This window comes from Vulpes lagopus, chromosome X, assembly GCF_018345385.1.
Source record: "Vulpes lagopus strain Blue_001 chromosome X, ASM1834538v1, whole genome shotgun sequence".
Classification (NCBI taxonomy): Eukaryota; Metazoa; Chordata; class Mammalia; order Carnivora; family Canidae; genus Vulpes; species Vulpes lagopus.
In genome coordinates this window covers 112,366,549-112,375,364 of record NC_054848.1, presented here as the reverse complement: position 1 = coordinate 112,375,364, position 8,816 = coordinate 112,366,549, and the positions used below count along the sequence as shown (strand labels likewise).

The 8,816-nt window shown below is 40.2% G+C and overlaps 1 non-coding gene across 1 annotated transcript; it reads right to left on the bottom strand.

Moving 5' to 3' along the window:
• Window positions 1-609: 609 nt before the first annotated feature.
• Window positions 610-682, bottom strand: TRNAK-CUU. The gene has a single exon. It is a non-coding gene; the product is annotated as a tRNA-Lys (tRNA).
• Between the last annotated feature and the right edge of the window lie 8,134 nt (window positions 683-8,816).

The following is an 8,816-nucleotide window of genomic DNA, read 5'->3' as shown; positions in this document are numbered from 1 at the left end:
TTAGTCCATTTTTAAATTGCATTATTATTCTTTCTTTCTTTCTTTCTTTCTTTCTTTCTTTCTTTCTTTCTTTCTTTCTTTTCTCTCTGTTTTTTTGTTTTGTTTTGTTTTGTTTTTTTGCTATTAAGTTGTATGAGTTCTTTATATTTTGGATATTAACCCCTGATGAGATACATAATCCATAAATGTTTTCTCCCATTTTATAGGTTGCCTTTTCATTTTTGTTTCTTTCGCCATACAGAAGCTTCATAGTTTGATGTGGTTCCACTTGTATATTTTTATTTTGTTGCTTGTGAATTAGGTGTCATATTATAATGATCTTTTTTGTGCCTTTTAATGTACTTGAATCTCTGTTACTTTATTTTTTCTTAAGTAGGTTCCAGGTCAAGGGCACCTGTGTGGCTTAGTTAAGCATCTGACTCTCAGTTTCAAGTCAGGTCATGATTTCAGGATCATGGGATGGGGATCGGGCCCTGCATCAGGCTCCATGCTAAGTGCAGAATCTGCTTGTCCCCCTGCCCCTCCCCACCTCGTTCTCTCTCTGTCTGTCTCTCTGTCTCTTTCACTCTCTCAATAAATAAAATCTTAAAAAGAAAAGAGTAGGCTCCAGGCCCAACGTGAGGCTTGAACTCACAACCCTGAGATCAAGAGTCGCATGCTCTACCAACTGAACCAGCCAGGCACCACTCTGCTACTCTGTTAATAAGATATAAGTAATTTCTTTGATTTTGACCATAGAAAGTATGTAAATTGGATTGCATCTAGGACCTCCAATCTTTTTCTACTTTTTTCCTTAAGTTATATAATTATATATAATTATATGTTTTTGATATTTTCAAGGATTTATGAAATAGACACTTTTCTAACCATTGCCACTTGTCATCTGCAGTCAATGATCACTGCTCCTCCTACTGTCATAATTTGTAGTATATTCATTACTTGTTTTCTTCTGGGGTTACCTTAAAGTAGTTTCTTCAAGGAGAATTCATGGGATTTATATTCTCTGGGATATTTTGTGTTCACAGGTATAGTTCCTGTTGCTTTAATCTTGAAATAGCAATTACCTATTTAAAAAACACTTGTACCTGGTTTTCTTTCTGCAGGATTGTTCTATATCTGATAAGTTTGACTATCTTTGTGAAAAAAATAAAAATAAAAGCCTGGGGGGAGTGTGATTTATTTTCCCTTTATGAGTAAGTTCAATTTTTATCTCTTGCCCAAAGAATGATTAGAATCCGTTAAATTATTAAGGATACTGTAAGATGTTAAGTGTTCTGTTTCATTTTTTTAGAGACATAGTATGCCCCTTTAGTTTAGAAATTCTTTCTTTTTAAAAAGATTTTATTTGTTTATTCATGAGAAATACAGAGAGAGAGAGGCAGAGACATAGGCAGAGGGAGAAGTAGGCTCTCCACAAGGAGCCCGATGTGGGACTCAATTCTGGGCCCCGGGATCACACCCTGAGCCAAAGGCAGATGCTCAACTGCTAAGCCACCCAGACATCCCTAGTTTAGAGATTCAAGTTTTGTTTTATTTCTGGAAAGTTATCTTGATAATTTTTTAACTTTATTTTTACAGTTCTATTTTAAAATAATACAAATTTTGCATATCACAATGGTTTTAATGTATGTGCTTGATTCTTTGACACTCCTCCCTTCAAAAGGTAAGGCTTTATCTCATTCTAGTTTCCTTGACTTTGGGCTGGACTTAGTCCCTTCACTTTTAGTGAACAGAATGTGGCAGAAGGAATAGTCTTTGACCTCTAAGACTAGGGTCATAAAAGGAATTGTTCCTTCTGACTTGATTTTTTTTTAAAGCTTTTTTATTTATTTAGGCATGAGAGACATAGAAAGAGAGAGACGCAGAGACACAGGCAGAGGGAGGAGCAGGCTCCACGCAGGGAGCCCAACATGGGACTCGATCCCTGGTCTCCAGGATCCCACCCTGGGCTGAAGGTGGTGCTAAACCACTGAGCTACCAGGGCTGCCCCCCTTCTGACTTGATGTTTAGGGTCACTCACTCTGGGGAACTTGATCAACATGGGAGGGTGAAAACCTCCCAAGAACTAGCATTAATTTTCCAACCATGCAAATGAGTTCCTTGGGCAGTACATAGTCTATGGCCATTTCAAGCCTTTAGATGGCTGGAGTGTCCTAACTGAATTTCTTAGAATTTGGATGCCCCTAAACTCAGCATATAGAAACTAAGGAAAAGAAATGTTCATTATTGTTATAGCTACTGTGATTTGAGAAAATTTGTTACACAGCAAGAGAAAACTAAAACATACATGTTAGATCTCTTCAGTCATATATATATATATATGTATTTCTCTGCCAGAAGTTCTTTTATTTCCATTCCAGCTTACAAGCTTTTCTTAACTTTGTTCTATATATCTCTTGCCATATTTTCAGTAATGTCCATTTTATCCTTTGTGCCACTTCTAACTTCACATTTTACGTTTTCTGAGATAGAATTGACATATAACATTGTAAGAGTTTTATGTGTACAACATAATGATTTAATATATATTGCAAAATGATTACCACAATAAGTTTAGCTAACATGCATCACGACATGTAGTTACAATTTTTTCTCTTGTGATAAGAACTTTGAAGATCTGCTCTCTTAGGAACTTTCAAATATACAATGTAGTATTTTGTTATGTTTTTTAAAAACATTTTATTTATTAGAGAGAGAGACAGAACATAAGCAGGGGGAGGGACAGGGGAAGAGGGAGAAGCAGACTTCTCGCTGAGCAGAGAGCCTGGCATGGGGCTCAATCCTAGGACCCCAAGATCATGACCCAAGCTGAAGGCAGATGCTTAACCGACTGAGCCATCCAGAGGCCCCTTTTTCTATGTTTTTATTTATTTAAGTAATCTCTATAAATCAACATGGGGCTCGGACTCATGACTCCAAGATCAAGAGTTGCATGCTCTTATACCTGAGCCAGCCAGGTGCCCCATAAAATACAGTATTGTCACCTATAGTCACCATGGTATACATTACATTCCCAGGACTTACTTGTTAATATTTACTATTTTTCTTTAATTTATCTCCTGAATTCTTCATTTCATTTTTTATTTTGTTTGTTATAGTTGCTGGTGGTATTATTGCCTCACCGTGTTTCTTTGAGTTATTGTATTTCTTCTTTAAGTTTTTTTTAATAAAGATCATTGCACTAGTATTTCCTTTCTTATTATTTTTAAAGACTTATTTATTTATTTTAGAGAGAGAGTATAAGTGAGGGGGAGGGGCAGAGGGAGAGGGCAAATCCCAAGCAGACTCCCCACTGAGTGCAGAACCTGACACAGGGCTTGATCCCACAACCCCAGGATCATGACCTGAGCCAAAAGCAAGAGTCAGATGCTTAACTGACTGAGCCACCCAGGCGCCCCTGCACTAGTATTTGTTTTTTAATTCTTGTGGTGGGGGGCAGCCTGAGTGGCTCAGCAGTTGAGCGCCTGCCTTCGGCTGGGGGCATGATCCCGGAGACCCACGATTGAGCCTCACATCGGGCTCCCTGCATGGAGCCTGCTTCTCCCTCTGCCTGTGTCTCTGCCTCTCTCTCTCTCTCTCTCTCTCTCTCTCTCTCTCTCTGTGTGTGTGTCTCTTGTGGATAAATAAATAAAAAATCTTTTAAAAAAATAAATAAATTCTTGTGGGGGCACCTGGCTGACTCAATAAGTAGAGCATGTGACTCTTGATCTCAGTGTCAAGAGTTCAAGCCCACTCTGGACAGGGAGCCTCCTTTAAAAAAGAAAGAAAGAAAGAAAGAAATTCTTGGGAGTATGCTTGTTCATAATTTTTATCAGCTTCATGGCAACATTTTGTTGTTGTTGAGTGTTCTTTGCCTAATATTTGCTTTTTAAAAATCATTGGTTCCTCCTTTTACATCGTTTCTTTGTCCAGGTATGATTTGGACACATTATATACAGGAAACTTGTATAGAAGAAGGGGTTGGGTTTTTCCAGTGAGGTCTCTCCTCCTCACAGTTTGTGAGCTCCTTAAGTTTCTATTTCTCTAAACAATTTGCAACAAAGGGCAGCTGGCACGGCAGTCTCCCCTTGGTCCATTATTTTACTGGCTCACAGCTTTTTGTTAATCTGACCACCTGTTTCATTTCTCATTTACCCCCATTTCTACTTCCCTGAGCCACATACAGTCTAGAGAAATTATCCTCTGCCAGCTTTTGATTCCATTTTAGTTTTGCAAACACGAGTGTGGGTGGATTTTATACCTCCGGGTATATCGCATTCAAAGGAGAAGTGTGCTCTGCATATTTTTCATTTGGGATCTGCATTCATGGGCTTACTCTATCTGCATCTTCCTGCAGAGTGTTTGACCTTCGCTACTTTTTGGCAGTTATTCCTTCTGTTTTGTATTTTGAGGTTTCAAAGATGTCTCCATTATTATTTTTTTTCCTGAACAAGTGCTTTGTATTGCTATTTCTCTTCTATATCTTGGCTTTTTGGTGATTTTTGAAATAAGGAACACTCAAATTTTATCTGCAGTGTTAAATCTGGAAGTCTCTCAATTGGGGTTATATTGCAGCCTGTCATAGACAGTTATTATTCTTTTGTTGACTAGAATTTTGATGTTCTAAGAATTCCTATAAAACGTAATTAAATAAACAAGTTGCTACGTTGACACTAGCTAGGCTACATATTTTGTTGGGCCTAATGTAAAAAAAATCATGTAGGCCCTCTTACTCTAACAGTAAGAAAAAGCTTTTCTTTTGTTGTGTCTTTCAACCTGTTGTGGTGCTTCTTATTGGCATTCACTAATGTGCTCTCTTGGGCGTTATGATTCTGAAGAGGCAGGACAGACTCTCATAGGTGCTTCGTGACTTGATACACAGGGTGTTACTGAAAAACCCAAGCTTGGCTGCTCATCACTAGAAAAGCCAATACTCAAGAGACTCGAAAGAGAAGTAGTTTTGGTTTTGTTTTTTGTTTAATTGACTTGGTTTTTAGAGAGAGAGCACACACGGGAGCAAGGGGACGGGGCAGTGGCCTGGAATGGGCAGGCAGGGAGGTGGGAAAGGGCAGAGGCAGAGGGAGAGGGAGAGAGAATCTTAAGCAGGTTCCACACCCAGCACGGAGCTGAATGTGGGGCTTGATCTCATGACCCTGAGATCATCACCTGAGCAGAAATCAAGACTCAGATGTATAACGGACTGAGCCACCCAAGTGCCCCATTAAGAGATGAGTTTTGATTGGAAAGGAATATGAGCTTTATTTAGGAGGCTGGCCACCTGGGGAGGAGGCAGACTTTTTTTTTTTTTAAGATTTTATTTATTGGGCAGCGGTTTGGTGCTGCCTGCAGCCCAGGGTGTGATCCTGGAGACCCTGGATCGAGTCCCACGTCAGGCTCTCTGTATAATGCCTGCTTCTCCCTCTGCCTGTGTCTCTGCCTCGCTCTCTATGTGTGTCTCTCATGAATGAATAAATAAAATCTTAAAAAAAAAAAGATTTTATTTATTTATTCATTCAAGACATACACAGAAAGAGAGAGGCAGAGACACAGGCAGAGGGAGAAGCAGGCCCCATGCAGGGAGCCTGATGCAGGACTTTATCCCGGGTCTCCAGGGTCACACCCTGGGCCAAAGGCGGCGCCAAACCGCTGAGCCACCCGGGCATCCTGAGAAGGCAGACTCTTGTCCAAAAACCAACTCTAAGGTTTCTGCCTGGCCCAAAGATTTTTATTTTGTTATTTTAAAAAAGGTTTATTTATGTAGCAGAGAAAGAGAGAGCGAGCACACATGAGCAGGGCAGCAGGAGAGGGAGAAGCAGGGTCCCCCCCACTGAGCAGGGAGCCTGACGTGGGGCTTGATTCCAGGACCCTGGGACTAGGACCTGAGCCGAAGGCAGAGGCTTAACCAACTGAGCCACCCAGGTGCACCCCTGGCCCCAAGATTTTTAAAGGAACTTAGAGCATTGAGGTGCCAGGACTTTTGGTTTTGGCCCAGGTCATGATCTCATGGGGTATGGGGCCAGGGCCCCGCTTGGGGCTCCATGCTCAGTTCAGAGTCTGCTTGAAATTCTCTCTCTCCTTCTGCTGCCCCCCCTGCCCCCACTTGTGCATGTGCTTACTTCCTCTCTCTGTGTCAAATAAATAAATAAATAAATAAATAAATAAATAAATAAATAGGAACTTTAGGGCTATTAATCAGTAAAAGGGGAGCACAGTGGTCCATAACACTTCTGATTGTGCGCAGACTCCATGGTGCCAGCTACAGACATTATCAAGGTGCTCAGAGGTTGTGTATTGGTGCAGGGTAGGGGATGGTTGTGTAAAAGCCTTTGATTCACAGTGTTTCTAGGAAACAATGCATGATCTATAGATAAAGAATAAAAGGTGTAATCAGTCACAGGAGTTAAAGGTGCTTGCTAAAACTTAGAAGACTACAAAGTTGCTCTGAGGGGCAGAGGCAGAGGCTTCAAGGGCATATACGCCCAAATCTGTCTCATGCCTGCGCTCTTGCCAAGGGCAAAGGGTGGCCGTAGTTGCTGTGTGTTGGGGGAGCCAATAGTTGAGAACCTATCATGCGTAGGTGGGGTGATGAAGCCAGACATGAGCTGAGACTTCAACCTGAGGAAGATCCTCCACTGGCCCATCGGACTATATTTACAAAACACAAAATCAAAGATAAAATTAAGAGGTGACACCTTGGTGGCTCAGCAGTTTAGCCAATAGTTGAGAACCTATCATGCGTAGGTGGGGTGATGAAGCCAGACATGAGCTGAGACTTCAACCTGAGGAAGATCCTCCACTGGCCCATCGGACTATATTTACAAAACACAAAATCAAAGATAAAATTAAGAGGTGACACCTTGGTGGCTCAGCAGTTTAGCGCCTGCCTTTGGCCCAGGGCGTGATCCTAGAGACCCGGGATCGAGTCCCATGTCGGGATCCCTGCAGGGAGCCTGCTTCTCCCTCTGCTTGTGTCACTGCCTCTCTCTCTCTCATGAATAAATAAATTAGATCTTTACTAAATAAATAAATAAATAAATAACAAAAAACAAAGATGATATTAAGAGTTTCAGACTGTCGACTGCAGAGCATTAAACCCCATATGTAAAAAAAAAAAAGAAAAAAAAAAGAAAAAAAATAAACCCCATATGTGAGGTGCTTTCTGAGCATGGGGCCATGTGTTCACAAAAGAAAGTTCTGGTATGGGCACAATAAGCAATTTGTGAGATCTCATGGACATTAGCTACAAATCATTAGCTATTGCTAACACACCGAAACTCCTCTAGATAAATACATTTTTTATTTTTATTATTTTTATTTTTTTAAATACATTTTTTAAAAAGGATTTTAGGTATTCATTTGACAGAGAGAGCAGGAGCACAAGCAAGGGGAGTGGTAGGCAAGTGGGAGGGAGAGGGAGATGCAAGCTCCTCGATGTGGGGCTTGATCCCAGGACCCTGGGATCATGATCTGAGCCGAAGGTAGATGCTTAACCCACTGAGCCATCCAGGTGTCCCGATAAATACTTTTAAAGAACCTTTTTTTTTTCTGCTTACCCAGCTCATTCTACTACAGCTTTTTTTTCCTGTCATCTTTGCTTTTTTTCAAAACCCATACATGTATTAATCATATTCAAGCCCCAGATTGAGAAAATTCACAGGCACTAAATTAACTTCTTCCTAAGCCCCAAACTTATACAAAAGTTAACTCAAAATGGAGTATAGATTCAAATGTGAAACATAAATCTACAAAAATTTGGAAGACCGCATAGAAGAAAATCTTCCTTCCTATGGTTAGGAGAATGGTTCATAGATACGACAAAGGCACAGTCCATCAAAGAAAAAAATGATATAGTAGTTCTTAAAAAAAAACTCTTACCTGATGAAAGACTCTATTAAAGGGTAAAATGATAAGGTACAAACTGGGAGAAAATATTTGCAAACTGCATATCTGACAAAGGACTACAATATATGTTTTATTATTTTTTTAATAAATTAATTTTTTATTGGTGTTCAATTTACCAACATACAGAATAACACCCAGTGCTCATCCCGTCAAGTGTACAATATATGTTTTAAAAACCTCTAAACAGGGATCCCTGGGTGGCGCAGTGGTTTGGCGCCTGCTTTTGGCCCAAGGCGCGATCCTGGAGACCCGGGATCAAATCCCACGTCGGGCTCCCAGTGCATGGAGCCTGCTTCTCCCTCTGCCTGTGTCTCTGCCTCTCTCTCTCTCTCTCTCTCTCTCTCTCTGTGTGTGACTATCATAAATAAATAAAAATTTATTTAAAAAAAAAAACCTCTAAACAAAAAAATAAAAAAAATAAAAAAAAATAAAAATAAATAAATAAAAACCTCTAAACAGGGTAGCCCTGGTCGCCCAGTGGTTTCGCGCCGCCTGCAGCCCAGGGCGTGATCCTGGAGACCCTGGATCGAGTCCCGCATCAGGCTCTCTGTATGATGCCTGCTTCTCCCCCTGCCTGTGTCTCTGCCTCTCTCTCTCTCTCTCTCTCTCTCTCTCTCTCTGTCTCTATAAATAAGTAAATAAAAATCTTAGAAAAATAAAAAATAAAAATAAAAACCTCTAAACAAAAAGAAAACGATTAGAATATGAGCAAGCCATGAAGAGACATTTCACTGAAGGGAATATATAGATGAAAAATAGGCACATTGAAAGATGGTCAATATTATTAGCTATTAGGGAAATGCAAATTAAAACTACAATGTGGTATCACTGCACATCGAGTAAAACAGCTAAAATAAAAAATAGTGACAAATGAAATGTTGGCAAAGATGCAGAGAAAATGGATCTCTCAGACGTTGTTGGTGGGAATATAAAAT